The 22,360-nt window shown below is 46.2% G+C and overlaps 10 non-coding genes across 10 annotated transcripts; all 10 read left to right on the plus strand.

The window, feature by feature from the left end:
• Positions 1 to 733: 733 nt before the first annotated feature.
• Positions 734 to 807, plus strand: trnai-aau (transfer RNA isoleucine (anticodon AAU)). The gene has a single exon. It is a non-coding gene; the product is annotated as a tRNA-Ile (tRNA).
• Positions 808 to 914: 107 nt separating this feature from the next.
• Positions 915 to 987, plus strand: trnaf-gaa (transfer RNA phenylalanine (anticodon GAA)). Its single transcript has one exon. It is a non-coding gene; the product is annotated as a tRNA-Phe (tRNA).
• Positions 988 to 1,122: 135 nt separating this feature from the next.
• Positions 1,123 to 1,194, plus strand: trnaq-uug (transfer RNA glutamine (anticodon UUG)). The gene has a single exon. It is a non-coding gene; the product is annotated as a tRNA-Gln (tRNA).
• Positions 1,195 to 1,288: 94 nt separating this feature from the next.
• On the plus strand, positions 1,289 to 1,360 carry trnaq-cug (transfer RNA glutamine (anticodon CUG)). The gene has a single exon. It is a non-coding gene; the product is annotated as a tRNA-Gln (tRNA).
• A 1,058-nt stretch (positions 1,361 to 2,418) lies between these two features.
• trnai-aau (transfer RNA isoleucine (anticodon AAU)) lies at positions 2,419 to 2,492 on the plus strand. Its single transcript has one exon. It is a non-coding gene; the product is annotated as a tRNA-Ile (tRNA).
• Positions 2,493 to 4,731: 2,239 nt separating this feature from the next.
• Positions 4,732 to 4,803, plus strand: trnap-ugg (transfer RNA proline (anticodon UGG)). Its single transcript has one exon. It is a non-coding gene; the product is annotated as a tRNA-Pro (tRNA).
• A 96-nt stretch (positions 4,804 to 4,899) lies between these two features.
• Positions 4,900 to 4,973, plus strand: trnai-aau (transfer RNA isoleucine (anticodon AAU)). The gene has a single exon. It is a non-coding gene; the product is annotated as a tRNA-Ile (tRNA).
• A 106-nt stretch (positions 4,974 to 5,079) lies between these two features.
• trnaf-gaa (transfer RNA phenylalanine (anticodon GAA)) lies at positions 5,080 to 5,152 on the plus strand. Its single transcript has one exon. It is a non-coding gene; the product is annotated as a tRNA-Phe (tRNA).
• A 135-nt stretch (positions 5,153 to 5,287) lies between these two features.
• On the plus strand, positions 5,288 to 5,359 carry trnaq-uug (transfer RNA glutamine (anticodon UUG)). The gene has a single exon. It is a non-coding gene; the product is annotated as a tRNA-Gln (tRNA).
• A 16,891-nt stretch (positions 5,360 to 22,250) lies between these two features.
• On the plus strand, positions 22,251 to 22,322 carry trnaq-uug (transfer RNA glutamine (anticodon UUG)). Its single transcript has one exon. It is a non-coding gene; the product is annotated as a tRNA-Gln (tRNA).
• Positions 22,323 to 22,360: the final 38 nt, after the last annotated feature.

A 22,360-nucleotide genomic window follows, 5' to 3' on the forward strand; every position in this document is an offset into this window, starting at 1 on the left:
AAGTATACTTCACTTTGGAACATTGGTTCACGGATTTGTGCTGCGCAACTTCTTCACACATGGAGAAGTGTGACATCCTTTACCTCTGTATACCTCGATACACCACTGTATTACTCACTATAAATTGAACATATACATACGCTTTGAACTTTAATCACGGAGGGCTGTCATGTGATGTCCAGTTCTCAGGGCACTTACGTTCGAATGGAACAAATGTCTGAAGCTATACAAGAAACTTACAAAATGTGAAGAGCAGGGGGCGCGAGGACTAGAATTGAGACCCGCTGGTCTAAGTGAGATCCCCTGCATCCCACTCAAAAATGCAGGATGACAGCCTAGCCATAAAAGTAGGGTACAACTGGTGGGCATCAGTGGTGCACCCTACTGCCAGACGTCGCATAAAATACATGTTAGATACAGCCCCATTTTTAGGTCAATTAAGAGGCCAACTTGCATTCGTTAGCCTTTCACACTGTCTCGAGGACTATGATTGCTTCCACGTTAGTTCATGTTCCTTCTTTTGTTGTTGCTGAAATAGCTATTTTTTCTTGTCTTTGGGCAAGAAGGCTCGTTGGTCTAGGGGTATGATTCTCGCTTTGGGTGCGAGAGGTCCCGTGTTCAAATCCTGGATTAGCCCTTGTTCAGGTTAAAACGTTAAGCTTTATTGTCTCATTGCTTTCACAAACATTATGGCAGGTTTTTTCCAATCAGGCAGACATGGATGGCTAAGCCAGGCCGGTTAGCTTAGCTGGTTAGAGCGTGGTGCTAATAACGCCAAGGTCGCGGGTTCGATCCCTGTACTGGCCAGCTGTTTTTATTGTCTGGGGGCTCATCTCTGCTCTGCTCTTCATTTCCGACAAAGAGTAGGGTGATCTCAATGAAATCACTGCTTGCTAAACAGAGTTTTTGTTGTAGCTGAAATAGCTCAGTTGGGAGAGCGTTAGACTGAAGATCTGAAGGTCTCTGGTTTGATCCCGGGTTTCGGCAACATCTCCCACACTTTTCCCTTTTTTGAGGCGGGCCATTGACCAAAAATCACTGGGTTCCAACCTCTCTGTATAACTGCTTCCTCACAGCCAGAGAGCTATCTGTTTCCAAGTTGGCCTCCAACCAAGCAGTTTTGGTTCCATGGTGTAATGGTCAGCACTCTGGGCTTTGAATCCAGCGATCTGAGTTCGAATCTCGGTGGAGCCTGTGTGCTTTCTTGCCGCAGGAAAAGATAAAACAGCACTAGTTTGGCGATGGTGCCAGTGTTTGTGGCCCTGTGAGCAACAGCTGCACCAGTTAAGGTTCCATGGTGTAATGGTTAGCACACTGGACTCTGAATCCAGTGATCCGAGTTCAAATCTCGGTGGGACCTATTTTGCCACCAGTTTGCGCAGGACCTTCTCGGTCTTGTTACGCCAGTATGCATGTGTATGGATTCTTGTATTGTGTAGGCTACCTTGGAACACTCGGATCATGCAGACAACTTCTCAGCTCTTTTGCTCACACTGACTTAAAGTCTAAGGAAGCGGTTCTCAATTCTAGTCCTCGCTCCCCCAGGTCTGCATGTTTTGCATGTCTCTCTTTGTTAGCACACCTGATTCGGATAATCAGCTCATTAGAAGTGAGCTCCTAGTGATTGACATGGTCCCTACACAGTGTTCATTGCTCCCCACTCCCTGAGCAGGAGAAATCCGTCAAAGTATACTTCACTTTGGAACATTGGTTCACGGATTTGTGCTGCGCAACTTCTTCACACATGGAGAAGTGTGACATCCTTTACCTCTGTATACCTCAATACACCACTGTATTACTCACTATAAATTGAACATATACATAAGCTTTGAACTTGAATCACGGAGGGCTGTCATGTGATGTCCAGTTCTCAGGGCACTTACGTTCGAATGGAACAAATGTCTGAAGCTATACAAGAAACTTACAAAATGTGAAGAGCAGGGGGCGCGAGGACTGGAATTGAGACCCGCTGGTCTAAGTGAGATCCCCTGCATCCCACTCAAAAATACAGGATGACAGCCTAGCCATAAAAGTAGGGTACAACTGGTGGGCATCAGTGGTGCACCCTACTGCCAGACGTCGCATAAAATACATGTTAGATACAGCCCCATTTTTAGGTCAATTAAGAGGCCAACTTGCATTCGTTAGCCTTTCACACTGTCTCGAGGACTATGATTGCTTCCACGTTAGTTCATGTTCCTTCTTTTGTTGTTGCTGAAATAGCTATTTTTTCTTGTCTTTGGGCAAGAAGGCTCGTTGGTCTAGGGGTATGATTCTCGCTTTGGGTGCGAGAGGTCCCGTGTTCAAATCCTGGATTAGCCCTTGTTCAGGTTAAAACGTTAAGCTTTATTGTCTCATTGCTTTCACAAACATTATGGCAGGTTTTTTCCAATCAGGCAGACATGGATGGCTAAGCCAGGCCGGTTAGCTTAGCTGGTTAGAGCGTGGTGCTAATAACGCCAAGGTCACGGGTTCGATCACCGTACTGGCCAGCTGGTTTTATTGTCTGGGGGCTCATCTCTGCTCTGCTCTTCAGCTACGACAAAGAGTAGGGTGATCTCACTGAAATCACTGCTTGCTAAGCAGAGGTTTGTTGTAGCTGAAATAGCTCAGTTGAGAGAACATTAGACTGAAGATCTGAAGGTCCCTGGTTCGATCCCGGGTTTCGGCAAAATCTCCCACACTTTTCCCTTTTTTGAGGCGGGCCATTGACCAAAAATCACTGGGTTCCAACCTCTCTGTATAACTGCTTTCCCACAGCCAGAGAGCTATCTGTTTCCAAGTTGGCCTCCAACCAAGCAGTTTCGGTTCCATGGTGTAATTGTCAGCACTCTGTGCTTTGAATCCAGTGATCTGAGTTCGAATCTCGGTGGAGCCTGTGTGCTTTCTTGCCGCAGGAAAAGATAAAACAGCACTGGTTTGGCGATAGTGCCAGTGTTTGTGGCCCTGTGAGCAACAGCTGCTCCGGTTAAGGTTCCATGGTGTAATGGTTAGCACTCTGGACTCTGAATCCAGTGATCTGAATTCAAATCTTGGTGGGACCTAGTTTGCGCAGGACAATGTCTGAAATACTTTTCGGCACCTTTTAGTCCAAAAAAATTAACTAACGTAGAGAGTGTGGCCGCATTGCATCGATGCTCAGTCTGTTTCTTTAGGGCAGTGGTTCTCAAACCTGTCCTGGAGGCACCCCTGCCCTGCACATTTTTATTGTCTCCCTTATTAGACACACCCAATTAAGGTCTCGCGGTCTCTACTAATGAGCTGATGATTTGAAACAGGTGTGTTAGATGAGGGAAACATTCAAAATGTGAAGGGCAGGGGTGCCTCCAGGACAGATTAGAAAACGACTGCTTTAGGGAACTGTGCGTAAAATGGCACTGTTTTGCAACCAAGGACCATGTCTGAAATACTTTTTGGCAGCTGTGAGCCCAAAAAAAGCTAAAGTCGGAGTGTGGCAGCATTGCGTCAACGCTCAGTCGGTCTCTTTAGGGCAATGGTTTTCAAACCTTTCCTGAAGGCACCCCTGCCCTGAACATTTTGTATGTCTCCCTTATTAGACACACCCAAATCAGCTCTTGCAGTCTCTACTAATGAGCTGATGATTTGAAACAGGTGTGTTAGATGAGGGGAAATGCGAAATGTGCAGGGCAGGGATGCCTCCAGGACAGGATTGAAAACCACTGATCTAGGGATGTGTGAGTAAAAGGGCAGGAGCCAACTTGGAGAATGCGGGCATTGATCCCGCTACCTCTTGAATGCTAAGCGAGCGCTCTACCATTTCAGCTAATTCCCCTGGCCTTTCAAGAATGATGAGCATAGCTGGGAATGACGGGTTTGATGCAAAGAGGCTGTCCCTCCTCTGGGCTTGCTCCTTTGCACTGGCCGAGATTATGTTGTCGAATTAACAAAGAGATTAAGCTTTTGTGTTTAAGGACCTTCTCGGTCTTGTTACGCCAGTATGCATGTGTATGGATTCTTGTATTATGTAGGCTACCTTGGAACACTCGGATCATGCAGACAACTTCTCACCTCTTTTGCTCACACTGACTTAAAGTCTAAGGAAGCGGTTCTCAATTCTAGTCCTCGCTCCCCCCAGGTCTGCATGTTTTGCATGTCTCTCTTTGTTAGCACACCTGATTCGGATAATCAGCTCATTAGAAGTGAGCTCCTAGCGATTGACATGGTCCCTACACAGTGTTCATTGCTCCCCACTCCCTGAGCAGGGGAAATCCGTCAAAGTATACTTCACTTTGGAACATTGGTTCACGGATTTGTGCTGCGCAACTTCTTCACACATGGAGAAGTGTGACATCCTTTACCTCTGTATACCTCGATACACCACTGTATTACTCACTATGAATTAAACATATACATACGCTTTGAACTTGAATCACGGAGGGCTGTCATGTGATGTCCAGTTCTCAGGGCACTTACGTTCGAATGGAACAAATGTCTGAAGCTATACAAGAAACTTACAAAATGTGAAGAGCAGGGGGCGCGAGGACTGGAATTGAGACCCGCTGGTCTAAGTGACATCTGACCGTTTCAGCTGTCCTCCCTAACATCCCTCTACATGTTAGATACAGCCCCATTTTTAGGTCAATTAAGAGGCCAACTTGCATTCGTTAGCCTTTCACACTGTCTCGAGGACTTTGATTGCTTCCACGTTAGTTCATGTTCCTTCTTTTGTTGATGCTGGAATAGCTCTTTTTTCTTGGCTTAGGGAAAGAAGGCTCTTTGGTCTAGGGGTATGATTCTCGCTTTGGGTGCGAGAGGTCCTGGGTTCAAATCCCGGATGAGCCCTTGTTCAGGTTAAAACGTGAAGCTTTATTGTCTCATTGCATTCATAAACATTATGGCAGGTTTTTTGCAATCAGGCAGACATGGATGGCTAAGCCAGGCCGGTTAGCTCAGCTGGTTAGAGCGTGGTGCTAATAATGCCAAGGTCGCGGGTTCGATCCCCATACTGGCCAGCGGTTTTTATTGTCTGGGGGCTCATCTCTGCTCTGCTCTTCAATTCCGACAAAGAGTAGGGTGATCTCACTGAAATCACTGCTTGCTAAGCAGAGGTTTGTTGTAGCCGAAATAGCTCAGTTGGGAGAGCGTTAGACTGAAGATCTGAAGGTCCCTGGTTCGATCCCGGGTTTTGGCAACATCTCCCACACTTTTCCCTTTTTTGAGGCGGGCCATTGACCAAAAATCACTGGGTTCCAACCTCTCTGTATAACTGCTTCCCCACAGCCAGAGAGCTATCTGTTTCCAAGTTGGCCTCCAACCAAGCAGTTTTGGTTCCATGGTGTAATGGTCAGCACTCTGGGCTTTGAATCCAGCGATCTGAGTTCGAATCTCGGTGGAGCCTGTGTGCTTTCTTGCCGCAGGAAAAGATAAAACAGCACTAGTTTGGCGATGGTGCCAGTGTTTGTGGCCCTGTGAGCAACAGCTGCACCAGTTAAGGTTCCATGGTGTAATGGTTAGCACTGTGGACTCTGAATCCAGTGATCCGAGTTCAAATCTCGGTGGGACCTATTTTGCCACCAGTTTGCGCAGGACAATGTCTGAAATACTTTTCGGCACCTTTTAGTCCAAAAAAATTAACTAACGTAGAGAGTGTGGCCGCATTGCATCAATGCTCAGTCTGTCTCTTTAGGGCAGTGGTTCTCAAACCTGTCCTGGAGGCACCCCTGCCCTGCACATTTTTATTGTCTCCCTTATTAGACACACCCAAATAAGGTCTCGCGGCCTCTACTAATGAGCTGATGATTTGAATCAGGTGTGTTAGATGAGGGAAACATTCAAAATGTGAAGGGCAGGGGTGCCTCCAGGACAGGTTTGAAAACCACTGCTTTAGGGAACTGTGCGTAAAATGGCACTGTTTTGCAACCAATTTGCACAGGACCATGTCTGAAATACTTTTTGGCAGCTGTGAGCCCAAAAAAAGCTAACGTGGGAGTGTGGCAGCATTGCGTCAACGCTCAGTCGGTCTCTTTAGGGCAATGGTTTTCAAACCTTACCTGGAGGCACCCCTGCCCTGAACATTTTGTATGTCTCCCTTATTAGACACACCCAAATCAGGTCTTGCAGTCTCTACTAATGAGCTGATGATTTGAAACAGGTGTGTTAGATGAGGGGAAATGCGAAATGTGCAGGGCAGGGATGCCTCCAGGACAGGATTGAAAACCACTGATCTAGGGATGTGTGAGTAAAAGGGCAGGAGCCAACTTGGAGAATGCGGGCATCGCTCCCGCTACCTCTCGCGCCTACTGCTTCCCACCGACTGAGCCAAAGTAAGCCCAAAGTAAGCCACATGAGCCAATCGCGTTTCGCCTGTGGCTTACTTTTGACCAATCGCGTTCCGCCTGTGGATTACTTTTGACCAATCGCGTTTCGCCTGTGGCTTACTTTTGAACAATCGCGTTTCTCTTCCGTGGCTTACTTTTGATCAATCGCGTTTCTCTCCTGTGGCCTCCTTTTGACCAATCGCCGTTGTTGTCATCTTTGTTAAAGGTAAGGCTATTACTTTATTCATTGAAAACTGGTCATTATTTGTTCATATACAGTGTGTATTTTTGGAAAATGAATCGTGTCAGTATAGCTAGCTAGCGTGTACAGTTCATGCTTTCTTCAGTACCTGTGAACCTGTAACTTTTCACATGATAAATGATCAGATAAGTTAAATTTACCGACCGTCAGCTAATTAAGCTATGCTACTGTCAACAATGATGTGTTTATTGTCTAAGAAATCATGGTTTCTAGGCCCTATGAATGAAAATAATGATTAAACTATTTACATTTATATTTGGTATTAACACATAATAACACACACACATTTTAATTGTAAAAATCGTTACCAAATTGTTGTGGAGATGTGGAAAACTGCATTTACCAAGAAATAATTGATATTTTCTAAAATAATGTAATAATAATGACTTTTTTTAATAAAAAACCATTGAGAGTCTTAACTAAAAACAAACAAAAAAAGGCCAAATGTATCCATATGGGCCAAAGTATGTGGGTAGACCAGAAAGTTAAAAACACAGAAAAATGGCTGAGATTTTAAGAGGTAAAAGCACCTGGTGTAACCCTGGGGTAAGATGACAACATTTGAAGTATGATATATTTAATGTAATATTTTGTAGCCTGGTGTGTGTGTAATCATGGTTTAAGATGACAGCATTGAAAATAAAAGGAAATTTCAGACTTCATATTGACGTTACATATTTTATATGTCAGGGATTCCTGTCCTTTGTAGAAAACTCAACTTCAGGACAGTTTATGTCATGGCCATGTTTATTACCACAGTAATATAGTTTATGCGTAGCTTGTTAAATTATTGTTACACACTTAACATACAGGTGTCTTTTAGATTGCAAAAGGTAGTAGTCTTTTTCTGATTTTCATTTCAGAAAATGTATGCATATCCCTCTTTTCAACGGCAATCGGCAACATCAAGCCGACTCCTCATGGCACCTTTGGCGGAGGCGAGGCGCCTTGAAAATGTGGAGTCTGGAAGGGCCAAACCTAAGGAGGAGGTGCTGTCAGAGGCCAGTACTTTTGTCAGCACAAACGGTGGAGACCCCAGTGACCAGTTTTTAGTACTGGCTCACTGCAAACTTCAGTTTGGGAAGTACCAGGGCCAGAGATTTAGATGGCTCCTGGAAAACTCTCTGGGGTATGCCGTGTATTTGGTGCTCAGCATTTCCAATGAGACGGCGCAGACAACACCCCTGTCAGAAAATAAACAACTGTTCCTACAGTACTCTTCTCAAATTAGAGAGATGGCAGAAGAAGTGGAGAATTATCAGAGGAAGCAGGAAATGCAGGCAGAAGCCCGGGCAACTGGAGACCAGGGCTGCATGATGGTGGAGTTTGGTGACTTCCAGGGCCGGTCCATGAAAGATGTTTATGAGGACCAGAGCAAGGAGGCTCAAGCACTCATCAGGTACCTCGTTAAGGCAGATGCCAGGCCCAAAACCAACATGGCCATTTTCAAGACATATGTCCTGAAAAGACGGGCTTCTGCTGTGGGCACCAGCGTACGTCAGCCTGCACCTCAAGCTGCAACCTCCAGTGCTTCTGCAACCACTGCACCTCCACCTGCAGCTATCCAAACTGGTGTACAGAAGACCGCAACTGTGAAAGCGCTGTTGGCACGTGGCAAAAATTTGTCGCCTTCACAGCTGGCAAAAAAACTCACATCACCAGTTAAACCCTGTGAGTAGGAGTGTGAATATAGAATTTTACCTACAGCATTTCTACATATATTAATTTATCCTTATGGCAAACTTGTCAACTTGCCATTTCCAGATCCATTATTGCAGTCCACTTTACCTCCTCCAGCAGCAGAACCCCCAGCCAAACATTTGCCCCCCATGCAGCTTTTCGCTACTGGTAAGTAAGCACCATCTTACATATGTTTGTCTCTGTGTATTGTTCACAATGATAGCTTTAACATTTGTGCTCCAGGCAAGTCCGTTCCCACTGCTGAAGATGACGATGAGGAGCTGGTATTTGCTGCATCACAATGTGAAGCACAGCTAAATACAGGTGTGGCATATGACACAAATGCACATATTACAAGAATGTTTTGTGAAAACACACTGAGAAGCGTTATTTCTTGGGGGAAAATAATCAACATTTTAAAATATGTTTTGTTTACAATACAGAATTATATCATATCATGCCTCAAGCGGGATGCTTTCTTTGAGTGCACTTCTTCAAAACCGTAAGGATTTTTCAAGGTGTCAGTGTATTTATTTGCGTTTCCGAACTTACCTGTTGTTAGATAATCACCAGATAACTTTTTCACACCGCTTGCTCTTCTCACACACTCTTCAGCTCTCCCTGAGCAGACAGAATGGTGGAGATTCATTGTTCTAATGATTAGAGGAACAGTTTTTCCTTACTCTATCTGTGTGTATGCTTCATGTCCGTGGGCTTCGTTGCTTTACACTTAATTCATCACACCACATTTTCCTTCCTCCATTCCATCTGATCCTCATTCTCAGTGAGCTGCACTGATTCCATTCTCCTTAAATTAATATAGTGTATGCTGTTTTCTTTGCTTCCTTAACACTAGTACCACTTTCTTCACTCTCGTTCCTAAATATAACATAATAATTATGAATACTTGTCCAAAAATTGTGCTTTGCAGGCTGTTTGTGCGCTGCATTTATGGCATATTACTATCAAATGCAACAGTCATCCTTATTGTTTTTTTTTTTTACTATTCACTCAGAGGACTGTGCTGGTCCATCTCCATCAGTGGAAACTGCCAAGGCACCAGCTCCTTCACATCACCAGCCACCAGCTGAGCTTCCAAGTCACTGGAAAGATCAACTTCCACCTTTCCAGCATGAGTGGATCCGGAACACACTATTTAAGGCCAACCCACGAACCGGCAAGTCAGAACTAGTGTCCCAGCTGAAACTTTGGTGGTATCCTCCTCAGCCCCCTTTAATAAACACTCAGCCCCCTGCCTCACCTGACCTCTTCTTCTGTCGGCCCCTTTTCTTATGGATGCCGCTGAAGATGTGGTTATTTCCTCTTGTCAGGGTTCGCCCAGACTGTGGTAAGCACAGACTAACAGCGGCAGGAATTTACCGTACCGTGCGTAAGGTCTTGGACATCGACGGGTGGTATGACCTTGCCACTGAGTATCTGGAGTGCAAACGCTGCAAAAAGAAATATCCTGCCTGGTCTGAGGACATCCTAGGACAGCTGGATATGGGCCACCGCAGTCAGTTTCCAGCTTTGCTGACATACAGGTAATTCATAATGACAATCATTCATTATTAGGTGCTTTTATATGGGTTATTTTTTACCAACTAAAGCATTTGCATGATTATACTGTTGCTTCCTTAGATACTCATGTGACAACCGGGTGCTGAGGATGATGAGGGAGAGGACACTGGGCAACAGTGTGACTCAGCTTTACAGGAAACTGATGGAACAGCACAGTGAGGCATGGACACAGCGTGTCTTGCAGTACCTGACTGCCTGCGAACCATTCACAAGGTCCTCCCTTGTGCAGCCTCCTGTGTTTGCTGATCCTCCACTTTTACCTGCCCTGCCTAAACCTAAGTGGCTGTTAGCCGTGTATGCCAGGGATGTTCTGGGGCGACTGCACGAGGTCAAGGCCAAATTAACATCTGTCTTTGGCTGTGTTCTCAAGATGGATTCGACAAAAAAGGTATCAAAGCCCTGTTTATATCCAGAAATTTGCCAAATATGGATATGTGTGTGATGTGCATACATAAAGAGCACATCTTTTATTTTTCCCAATAGGTTACAAAGAAACTTGCCGGTGCTGCTTCAGGAACAGCTGCCTGGTGCACAAATGTCGGAAATGAACACGGCCAGGTCCTTGTCTCTGTGCTGACAGCTGCCGAGGGACATGGACTGGACTCCATGGCAGCTGGTCTGATGAAACGCTACCGAGAGGCAGGAGAGGCAGCCCCAAAAGTGATGTACGTGGACGGGGACTGCTGCAGTCAGTATGGCCAATCGCGGGTGAAGATCATGTTTTCGGAGTGGGATGAGCTTGTAGTGCGCCTCGACATCAGGCACTTCATGCGGCGATTTGCTGCAGGTGTCACGACAGAGGCTCATCCACTCTACGGGATCTTCATGGCACGTCTGTCCACGTGCATCTTTCAGTGGGATCCAGAGGATGTGGCTGCTCTTCGCTCTGCAAAAGAGAGTGACCTGGCGGCAAAGAAGACTGGCCACATCTCAGAAAAGGCGGTCAGTGCTCGCATTACCCGGAGGGAGTTGGCACTGCACTGCCGGAGGAGGACCAGGGGGGTGGAGGAGACCGCCAGATTGATTGGGTCACTGATTGATCAGTTTGACAGTGCGGATGGGAAGGACACCCTGGGAGTTCCTCTGCTGGACCACGAACGGATCCAGCAGATATGGAAGGAACAGCGCAAGCACGTCCAGTGTATACAAGACCCAGAGGACTTTCCGCTGTACATGAAGACAGGGACACTGAAGAAAGGCAGCGTGGAGCTGTGCTGCTACAGGTGTGCTCGTGGCTCTACCTCCTTGGAGTCGTTCCACCTCCACCTGAACCGTTTTTTTTCCAGGTATTACATGCATATGGATTATTATTTTTCTGTAGAAAATATAAGCACTGTAACTGCTTCCATCACTTTAAAGTAATGCCACATTAATAAATGTCACACTCTACATTACAATTACTTTTTAATGTCATTAGCATTGACAAAGCTGTCTTGACTAACAAGTCACTAGTAATACAGGAATAAGTGACAATCATTTTTTATTTAGTTACACAACTCTATTAAATGTAGTATACAAGTTACTTCAGAGCACCTTATGTGTAGTACATATATTGTACATATGTGACATATAAAACCCCTTTTTTATATATTTTTTAATATTATTTAACTTTTAGGAACCAGTGCCAGCGATGCGCATTTTCAGGCCTATCTCCTTGAGGGCTTGATGCGTTGGAATGATGACCGAATGGAAGATGCCATAAAACGGGCGTCCTCCATTCGGACATATGGCAGTGCCATGAGAGAGGCTGTGGACCGGCTTAGCCGAACAGTCTTTGGGAAGCCCTGGGATGAGCGCTATCGCCCTCCTGGAGCATATACAGGTAAGAAATTTAATTTGTTCTTTTGCAATATTCTATTAAGTTATCTATTTAGCCTCCAATGTACTTGATACATTATTAAGAGCACTTTTTTTCTTTTTTTATTATTTTATTATTGTAGGTGAATTGCTGGGAATCGAGTACCTTTACAGCCAGACTGGCAAAACACTGACTCCAGTGCTCCAGAACCCAGAGGAGGAAGACCGGCTGGTGGAGGAGGTTGATGATCAGGACCTGCTAGATGAGGGGTTTGAGGAAGAGAGCATGGAGGACATCACAGTTCCAGTGCTGTATGAGGATGACCCCTGCCGTGATCTCAGAAACAGCCCCTCATCTTTGCCTCTGCCTCAGTCCCCAGCATCACTGGCTGAGCCGTCCACATCATCTGGAGGAGAGGGACAGTATCTCGCCCCTGCCTCTTCAGTGCTGTCACAGCCATCTGACACTGGAAGAAGTGTCTCCGGCGAGGCTCAGGTAAGACACTCTAAGGGCTTTATTTTGTTTCAGTCTCGTTTTATTCCAAATACACTACAAGCAAGGTGTTTTTTTTAAGCCTGCATTTATTTGATTCAAAATACAACAAAAGCAGTAATATTTTGAAATATTTTTACTATTTAAAATAACTGCTATCCATTTGAATATATTTAAAAAAGTAATTCAGTCTTGTGATTTCAATGCTGAATTTAACATCATTACTCAGGGCACACGATTCTTCAGAAATCATTCCAATTTGCTGCTAAAAAAAACGGGTGCCGGGTGCTATATTATTATTATTATTAGGTTAAAAATAGCTTCTAGAGATTTTTTGTTTAGGTTTCTTTGAATAGAAAGTTCAGTGTATATATTGTAACATTATAAATGTCTTTATCATCTATTTAATGCGTCCTTGCTAAATAAAAGTATTAATTTCTATAATTTAATACTAAATATATAATGATTTAAATGTTCTGACTCCACACTTTTGGATGGTATAGTGTATAATGTTAAAAAAGCTTTTTATTACAGATAAACTCTTATCTTGGATCCTTCTATTCATCAAAGAATCTTAAACAAAATGTACACAACTGTTCTAAATATTGATGATAATAATATCAATAAAAAAAGGTTTCTAGAACAACAAATCAGGATATCTGAATGATTTCTGAAGATCATGTGACACTGAAGACTCAGGAATGATGCTGAAAATACAGCTGTGCATCACAGAAATAACTTACACTTTAAACTATATTCAAATAGAAAGCATTTTTATTTTAAATAGTAAAATTATTTCACAATATAATGGCTTTTGTTGTATTTGAATAAAATAAATGCAGGCTTGTTGAGCAGAATTCTTTAAAAAATGTAAAAAAATATTTCTGTTCAAAGGCTTTTGACTGGAAGTGTATATTAACACTAATCTGCATTTACTAGGGAGCAGTCATTGGACCTGATGGCATCGCTGGGTGGGACAAGGTCCAGGATCTGGCTGGTTTCCTGGTGGGTCTTCGTGAGGCTCCTTACCTCACCGACCTGCAGGTGACAGAGGCCATCCAGCTGTGGACAGCTCTCCCTGATGTTGATAAACAGCGGGTCAACTATCAGCCTCGACATCAGCCTCAGCTGACACATGGGCGCTTTAAGGCACCGAAGCGGTCCGGAGTCACACCGGGTGTGGAGAGTGTGAAACGGTGTCTGATTGGACATCCTGGGGGTCCAGCACAGTGGCCCAGCACCAGCCGCTTGGTTGAGGCCATTTGTATGAAGCTGTGTGCTTTACACAAGTCACCGACCAAGAAGGCTGGAGTTTGCACCCCCAGGTGGTCTAAAATCCTTTCAGATTACCACCACATCCGAGACCTGGTGCTTAACAGTCGAAGGCTGATGGATGAAACAATGATCCAGCTGTTTGAGCTGAACCAGAGGACACTCATTCAGTGGTAAGCAAGGCACATTATTTGGTTCAAGGGAACTGAATACTTCTGTACACACACACACACACACACACACACATATATATATATATAGTCCAAAAAAATTAACTAACGTAGAGAGTGTGGCCGCATTGCATCGATGCTCAGTCTGTCTCTTTAGGGCAGTGGTTCTCAAACCTGTCCTGGAGGCACCCCTGCCCTGCACATTTTTATTGTCTCCCTTATTAGACACACCCAAATAAGGTCTCGCGGTCTCTACTAATGAGCTGATGATTTGAAACAGGTGTGTTAGATGAGGAAACATTCAAAATGTGAAGGGCAGGGGTGCCTCCAGGACAGGTTTGAAAACCACTGTTTTAGGGAACTGTGCGTAATATGGCACTGTTTTGCAACCAATTTGCACAGGACCATGTCTGAAATACTTTTTGGCAGCTGTGAGCCCAAAAAAAGCTAACGTGGGAGTGTGGCAGCATTGCGTCAACGCTCAGTCGGTCTCTTTAGGGCAATGGTTTTCAAACCTTTCTTGGAGGCACCCCTGCACTGAACATTTTGTATGTCTCCCTTATTAGACACACCCAAATCAGGTCTTGCAGTCTCTACTAATGAGCTGATGATTTGACACAGGTGTGTTAGATGAGGGGAAATGCGAAATGTGCAGGGCAGGGATGCCTCCAGGACAGGATTGAAAACCACTGATCTAGGGATGTGTGAGTAAAAGGGCAGGAGCCAACTTGGAGAATGCGGGCATCGCTCCCGCTACCTCTCGCATGCTAAGCGAGCGCTCTACCATTTGAGCTAATTCCCCTGGCCTTTCAAGAATGATGAGCATAGCTGGGAACGACGGGTTTGATGCAAAGAGGCTGTCCCTCCTCTGGGCTTGCTCCTTTGCACTGGCCGAGATTATGTTGTCGAATTTACAAATAGATTAAGCTTTTGTGTTTAAGGACCTTCTCAGTCTTGTTACGCAAGTATGCATGTGTATGGATTCTTGTATTATGTAGGCTACCTTGGAGGCTACCTACCATGGAGAAGTGTGACATCATTTACCTCTGTATACCTCGATACACCACTGTATTACTCACTATGAATTGAACATATACATACGCTTTGAACTTGAATCACGGAGGGATTTCATGTGATGTCCAGTTCTCAGGGCACTTACGTTCGAATGGAACAAATGTCTGAAGCTATACAAGAAACTTACAAAATGTGAAGAGCAGGGGGCGCGAGGACTGGAATTGAGACCCGCTGGTCTAAGTGACATCTGACCGTTTCAGCTGTCCTCCCTAACATCCCTCTACATGTTAGATACAGCCCCATTTTTAGGTCAATTAAGAGGCCAACTTGCATTCGTTAGCCTTTCACACTGTCTCGAGGACTTTGATTGCTTCCACATTAGTTCATGTTCCTTCTTTTGTTCATTCAAAATATATAGATGTCTTCATCATTTAATGCTCTCTTAGCTTTTATTTAAACCAGTGTTTTTGATAATATCAGCAGGTCTCATCTCAGCCAGAAGATCTCCCCCTTCTGTGGCCACAGACAATTCCACAGCAAGACCAGAAGTGGGTGTCGGAAGCACTTTTTAGGGTTGGTGCAAAGGGAAAGCTGGAGCTGCGTGAAAACCTACAGTTGTGGTATCACCCCCCTCCACCAGCCCTGTTGTACCACCAAGCTCCAACACCTGATAGGTTTTTTTCACAGCGTCTCTTGCTCTGGGTGCCATATAAGCTGTGGAAGGTGCGGCTCCAGTGTACTAACCCTGCCTGTGCAACGCAACAGCTGTGTGGTGGTGGACTGCACAGGAGGGTACGACAGGTGTTAGACATTGACAGATACTGCAACCTGGTGACAGAGACCCTGATCTGCACCAGGTGTAGAACCAGCTACCTGTCCTGGAGTCATGCTGTGCTGCAGCAGTTGGACCTGGCCCATCGATCTGAATTCAGGGTCATCCTCACACGCAAGTAATTATTTTGCAGTCATTTTAACTTATGTGCTACCTTTTTTGATAAATATTTCCTACAATAATTAGATACCTTACAATAAGATACTTAAATGAATACTTTTTTCCAAGGTATGCCTGTGACATTCGGGTTCTTCGCTTGCTGCGTGAGAGGGGCATGGGGAATGGCCCAGTGAGGATCATCGGCCAGCCGAGAGAGAACCACAGTGAGGAGTGGTTGAAACGTGCGCTTCGGTACACATCAGAGTGTGTGGCCTTTTTTGATAATCGTGGCCTGCATCCGGTGCACTTCCAGGAGCCACCACCACTTGCTTCAGTACCCAGCTACAAATGGCTCCTCACTGTATACAGTCAGGACATTCTCAACAGGCTCGATCACATAAAGGCCAGCATAACATCCACGTATGGATCAATTTTAAAAATGGATTCAACTAAGAAGGTCAGATAAGCTGCTTACTTGACTGTACCCTTATCTATAATGTATTTTTAGACCGAGAGAGCTTTATTTTTTTCAGTGTAACTGATTTGGATGCCTGTTGTATTATTTGCTATGCTTATTGTTTCTTTCAGATCACCAAGAAGTTGAGCGGGCCTGCGAAAGGCACAGCACAGTGGCTTACCTCAGTGGGCAATGAGATAGGTCAGGTGCTGATGAGTGTCCTGACTGCGAATGAAGGGGCTGGGTTAGACCACATGGCTGCAGGGCTCATGGAGCGATACCGGAGTGCTGGTGTTGATCCTCCCACTGTCATTTATGTGGACTGTGATTGTTGCAAGACAGTGGGAGAGACTAAATTGAAGAGGCGGTTCAGCGGCTGGCCCGATGTCATCGTCCGCCTAGACATTTGGCATTTTATGCGACGTCTGGCAGTAGGGTGCACCACTGATGCCCACCAGTCGTACCCTACTTTTATGGCTAGGCTGTCATCCTGTATTTTTGAGTGGGATGCAGGGGATCTCACTCTGCTGAGACGGGCCAAAAGGGAGCAACTCATCCAACAGGGCTGGCCTACACTGACGGAGGCAGAACTGGACCATCATTTAACTAAAGCTGAGCTGCTCCAGCACTGCAGGAGGAGAACACGAGGAGAAGAAACCACTATCCGCCTCCTTGATATGCTCATCAGAGAGCTCATGGGTGGCAAGGGGAATGATGCTCTTGGTGTTCCACTACTTGACAGTGTGAGAATGCAGCACATCTGGAATGTCCAGAGGCGGCACGTCACCTGTATCCAAGATCCTCCAAATGTGCCGCTCTATACTGAAACTGGAACTACAAACAAGGGTGGGGTGGTTCTAAAAACCTATCATTGTGCCAGAGGCTCCACATCCCTGGAATCATTTCACTGCCACCTAAGCAGATTTATTCCAGGTTTGTCATGTCAGAATATACCACATTTTGCCACTAATTCATGTTTATCAAGATATTTGCAGATTAAATTTTCTGTTTTGCATTTTCTCAAAGCAATATTTGGCTTTCTATTTCTTTTTCTAGGGAACAGCGCAAACAGCCTGAACTTCCAGATTTATCTTCTGGAAGGTTTATTACGCTTGAATCAGGACCGGGCTGAAGCTGCTGTTGCAGATGAAGGTTCAACTCTGCGCTCTTACACAGGGGAGCTGGTTTACTCTGTCAATGAGAACTACAATAAGTTGTATGGCAGGAAATTGGTCCCAAGCTTCACTCGACCTGCAGTATACACAGGTAAAAATATTTTGATAAATGCAGCTCATGATGTAGCATGTTTTTGTTAAAATTACAATTGCTTTTGGACAGTAATAATGTAATTTTGACATATCAGAGAAAAATTATACTACCAGAATATTTGTACATTATTCTGTGTTCTAGGTTTCAGGGGAGAAAATAAAATACATAGTAGAATATAGAGTAATCCTGTCTTTTTATGATACCCTCTGAATTAGATATATATTGTTCATACAGAAGTGGACAACAAAATATTTACTGCATTTCTGAATAAACCTTTCTGCATAATTTCCATTAAAAACGTTTTCTGTTACAAATATTTCCTCAGGAGAGCTCATTGGAGTACAGTACTTGTTGAGGCAGAATAGTCAGCCCCTGGAGGACAAGTGCCCTACCTCTGAGAGGACCTCTCATTTGCTGGAGGAGATAGATGTGGAGGAGCAAGTGGAAATGGATGAGGGTTTCATTGATTTCTTTGGAGAGGAAGCCACAGTGGCAAATCTTGTGACATCAGATGACTTAGTCCTTTCAGGTCCACCAGTTCTACCAGCTGCACCAGTTCCCAGTGTCCAGGCTCCTTCAGCTGCACCAGTGCCCAATATAGCTGCACCTGTGCCCAATGTCCAGACTCCACCAGTGCCCAGTGTCCAGGCTCCTTCAGCTGCACCAGTGCCCAGTATCCAGACTCCACCATGGCCCAGTGTCCAGGCTCCTTCAGCTGCACCAGTGCCCAGTGTAGCTGCACCAGTGCCCAGTGTCCAGGCTCCTTCAGCTGCACCAGTGCCAAGTGTAGCTGCACCAGTGCCCAGTGTCCAGGCTCCACCATGGCCCAGTGTCCAGGCTCCTTCAGCTGCACAAGTGCCCAGTGTAGCGGCACCAGTGCCCATTGTCCAGGCTCCTTCAGCTGCACCAGTGCCCAGTGTAGCTGCACCAGTGCCCAGTGTCCAGGCTCCTTCAGCTGCACCAGTGCCCAGTGTCCAGACTCCACCAGTGCCCAGTGTCCAGGCTCCTTCAGCTGCACCAGTGCCCAGTGTAGCTGCACCAGTGCCCAGTGTCCAGACTCCACCAGTGCCCAGTGTCCAGGCTCCTTCAGCTGCACCAGTGCCCAGTGTAGCTGCACCAGTGGCCAGTGTCCAGGCTCCACCACTGCCCAGAGTCCGGGCTCCTTCAGCTGCACCAGTGCCCGGTGTAGCTGCACCAGTGCCCATTGTCCAGGCTCCTTCAGCTGCACCAGTGCCCAGTGTAGCTGCACCAGTGCCCAGTGTCCAGGCTCCTTCAGCTGCACCAGTGCCCAGTGTCCAGGCTCCACCACTGCCCAGAGTGCGGGCTCCTTCAGCTGCACCAGTGCCCAGTGTAGCTGCACCAGTGCCCAGTGTCCAGACTCCACCAGTGCCCAGTGTCCAGGCTCCTTCAGCTGCACCAGTGCCCAGTGTCCAGACTCCACCAGTGCCCAGTGTCCAGGCTCCTTCAGCTGCACCTGTGCCCAGTGTAGCTGCACCAGTGGCCAGTGTCCATGCTCCACCACTGCCCAGAGTCCGGGCTCCTTCAGCTGCACCAGTGCCCGGTGTAGCTGCACCAGTGCCCAGTGTCCAGGCTCCTTCAGCTGCACCAGTGCCCAGTGTCCAGGCTCCTTCAGCTGCACCAGTGCCCAGTGTAGCTGCACCAGTGCCCAGTGTCCTGGCTCCACCACTGCTCAGAGTCCGGGCTCCTTCAGCTGCACCAGTGCCCAGTGTCCAGGCTCCACCACTGCTCAGAGTCCGGGCTTTTTCAGCTGCACCATTGCCCAGTGTCCAGGCTCCACCACTGCTCAGAGTCCGGGCTCCTTCAGCTGCACCAGTGCCCAGTGTCCTGGCTTCACCACTGCTCAGAGTCCAGGCTCCTTCAGCTGCACCAGTGCCCAGTGTAGCTGCACCAGTGCCCAGTGTCCAGACTCCACCACTGCTCAGTGTCCAGGCTCCTTTAGATACACCCTCAGCAATGATAAATTTTCCTTTTCTATACGAATTGTGACTCATTTAGTTATTTGCCATTAAGCAGTAAACTTACTTAACAGCATGTAAATACCTAACCAACAGTTATATATTTCCAGGCTGTTGACGAGCACTGCATTCCTGGAATGGACCGGGTGGATGCGTTGGTGGAGTGTCTGGTGGAGCTGCGCACACAGACAAGCCTCACACTTACCAACCAACAAGTTGCGACCATTGTGGGTTTTTGGCAGAACCTGGACAAATTTTATAAAGACAGGGATGTGTATGCTGCTCGTCATCAAGACAGGCTACTTACAGGACGTTTTAGGTCCCCGAAAAAGAAAGCTGTCTTCACTCCTGGTGTCGAAAGCACAAAAAGGTGTGTTTTGGGTTCTAGCAGCTCTCCAGCACAGTGGCCTAATTGCTGTTGCCTTGTTGAAATGATTTTCATAAGGTTATGTAACATCCACCGAAGCCCCAAGAAACAGCGGACAGAATCTCTGTCTAGATGGGATCTCATTCTTCGTGATTACAGAAGAATTCGGCAGCTAATCTTGAGCAATGGAACGGTGATGAGTGACACAACCCTTCAGCTAGTTGAGGTAAATCAGAGGACTCTTACGACGTGGCACAATAACTGTTTAAAGGGTCAGGAGGTCTCCTTGCTGTTGCAAGGGCTGGACCTTCCAGAGGCACGTCCAGTGGCTTTGGATGCTTTGCCTCCAGCACGAGTACAGCCTGTTGTGCCTCCACAATATAGCCACCAGTTGCATACCTACCAGATGCCACCAGACACAGCTGGACAGCAAAGACCAAGTTTAGAAAGATTGGGCCCTCAGCTACCTGTACATCTGCCACAGCAACATCAATCTGGCCATCAGCCGTACACCCTCAGCGTTCAGCCACGTCCACCCAGTTAAGGCCAATTTGTCCCAGGCCGACAGCACCACACCCATTGGTTCCTGACACACCCACTGCCCCTGTTGTGTCTCAGATGTTTCTGGTGCCCTGCCTATTTTGCAACCAGTTTGCGCAGGACAATGTCTGAAATACTTTTCGGCAGCTTTTAGTCCAAAAAAATTAACTAACGTAGAGAGTGTGGCCGCATTGCATCGATGCTCAGTCTGTCTATTTAGGGCAGTGGTTTTCAAACCTGTCCTGGAGGCACCCCTGCCCTGCACATTTTTATTGTCTCCCTTATTAGACACACCCAAATCAGGTCTTGCAGTCTCTAATGAGCTGATGATTTGAAACCGGCTAGAGAAGGCAGCTCGAGGGGGGTGGAAGTCGGAAGAAAATTTTTAGAATGAGGCCTAGAGAAAACACTTGTACTGTACTCAGGGCACTAAGGGGAATCCATTTTTGTAAATTTTATGCCATAATACTGTAGAAATATGCATAGAAAAAATGTTGGACTTTGGTTAATTTCACCACATGAGGTGAATGTTAACCAGAATGTCACACATTTTGCCAAGCTGTAACTCCGCCAAAACGGGGCCAAACTGCACCAAAATCGGGACAAAGTCAGACCAGTGGGCCCTCTATCCGACGACACAGGCCCATGTCCCTATGACCCCGGGGGTCCGAGTTACGGCCCCCCAAAATGTGGAATTATATCCGTTATAACTAAGGAACCGGACCACCCAGGAACTCGAGGGTGGACGCTTACGGTAGAACCCTCGACCCTCTAGGGATCCCCCGAATTTCAGCCCCGGGGTCCACCGCTTTGCGGAGATATTAGCAAAATAATAGTACCATCCACCCCCCTCGCACCTACTCATCCATGCCGGCCAGGGTGCACCCTCCCCGGCTAGAGAAGGCAGCTCGAGGGGGGTGGAATTCGGAAGAAAATTTTTATGATGAGGCCTAGAGAAAACACTTGTACTGTACAAAGGGCATTCAGAGGAATCCATTTTTGCTAGTTTTATCCCAAAATACTGAAGAATTTGCATAAAAACGAGCGTAGAATTTTGGCACACTTGTGCACCACATGTGGTGCGTGTCTCAATGTTCATTAAATAGCAACTGTATTTAACTTTATTTATTTCAAATGTGTGCCATATTATTAAAGAAAACACCTCTATTGTACGCAGGGCACTCAGAGGAATCAATTTTTGTAAATTTTATCCCATTATACTGAAGAAATATGCATAGAAAAAATGTTGGATTTTGGTTAATTTCACCACGTGGTGAATGTTAACCAAAATGTCACACATTTTGCCAAGCTGTAACTCCGCCAAAACGGGACCAAGCTGCACAAAAATCGGGACAAAGTCAGACCAGGGGGCCCTCTATGCGACGACACCAGCCCCAAGTCCCTATGACCCCGGGGGTCCGAGTTACAGCCCCCCAAAATTTGGAATTTGAACCGTTATAACTCAGGAACCGGACCACCCAGGAACTCGTGGTTGGTCGCATACGGTAAGCCCCTCGCCCTCTAGGGATCCCCCGAATATCCCATAATAATGTAAAAATATTCATAGAAAAAATGTTGGATTTTGGTTAATTTCACCAGAAGAAGAAGGCTCATTGGTCTAGGGCTATGATTCTCGCTTTGGGTGCGAGAGGTCCCGGGTTCAAATCCCGGACGAGCCCTTGTTCAGGTTAAAACGTGAAGCTTTATTGTGTCATTGCATTCACAAACATTATCGCAGGTTTTTGCTAATCAGGCAGACACGGATGGCTAAGCCAGGCCGTTTAGCCCAGCTGGTTAGAGCGTGGTGCTAATAACGCCAAGGTTGCGGTTTCGATCCCCGTACTGGCCAGCTGTTTTTATTGTCTGGGGGCTCATCTCTGCTGTGCTCTTCAGCTCCGACAAAGAGTAGGGTGATCTCACTGAAATCCCTGCTTGCTAAGCAGAGGTTTGTTGTAGCCGAAATAGCTCAGTTGGGAGAGCGTTAGACTGAAGATCTAAAGGTCCGTGGTTTGATCCCGGGATTCGGCAACATCTCCCACACTTTTCCCTTTTTTGAGGCGGGCCATTGACCAAAAATTACTGGGTTCCAGCCTCTCTGTATAACTGCTTCCCCACAGCCAGAGAGCTATCTGTTTCCAAGTTGGCCTCCAACCAAGCAGTTTCGGTTCCATGGTGTAATGGTCAGCACTCTGGGCTTTGAATCCAGCGATCTGAGTTCGAATCTCGGTGGAGCCTGTGTGCTTTCTTGCCGCAGGAAAAGATAAAACAGCACT

Source organism: Carassius carassius, chromosome 8 (assembly GCF_963082965.1).
Source record: "Carassius carassius chromosome 8, fCarCar2.1, whole genome shotgun sequence".
In the NCBI taxonomy this organism is placed as follows: domain Eukaryota; kingdom Metazoa; phylum Chordata; class Actinopteri; order Cypriniformes; family Cyprinidae; genus Carassius; species Carassius carassius.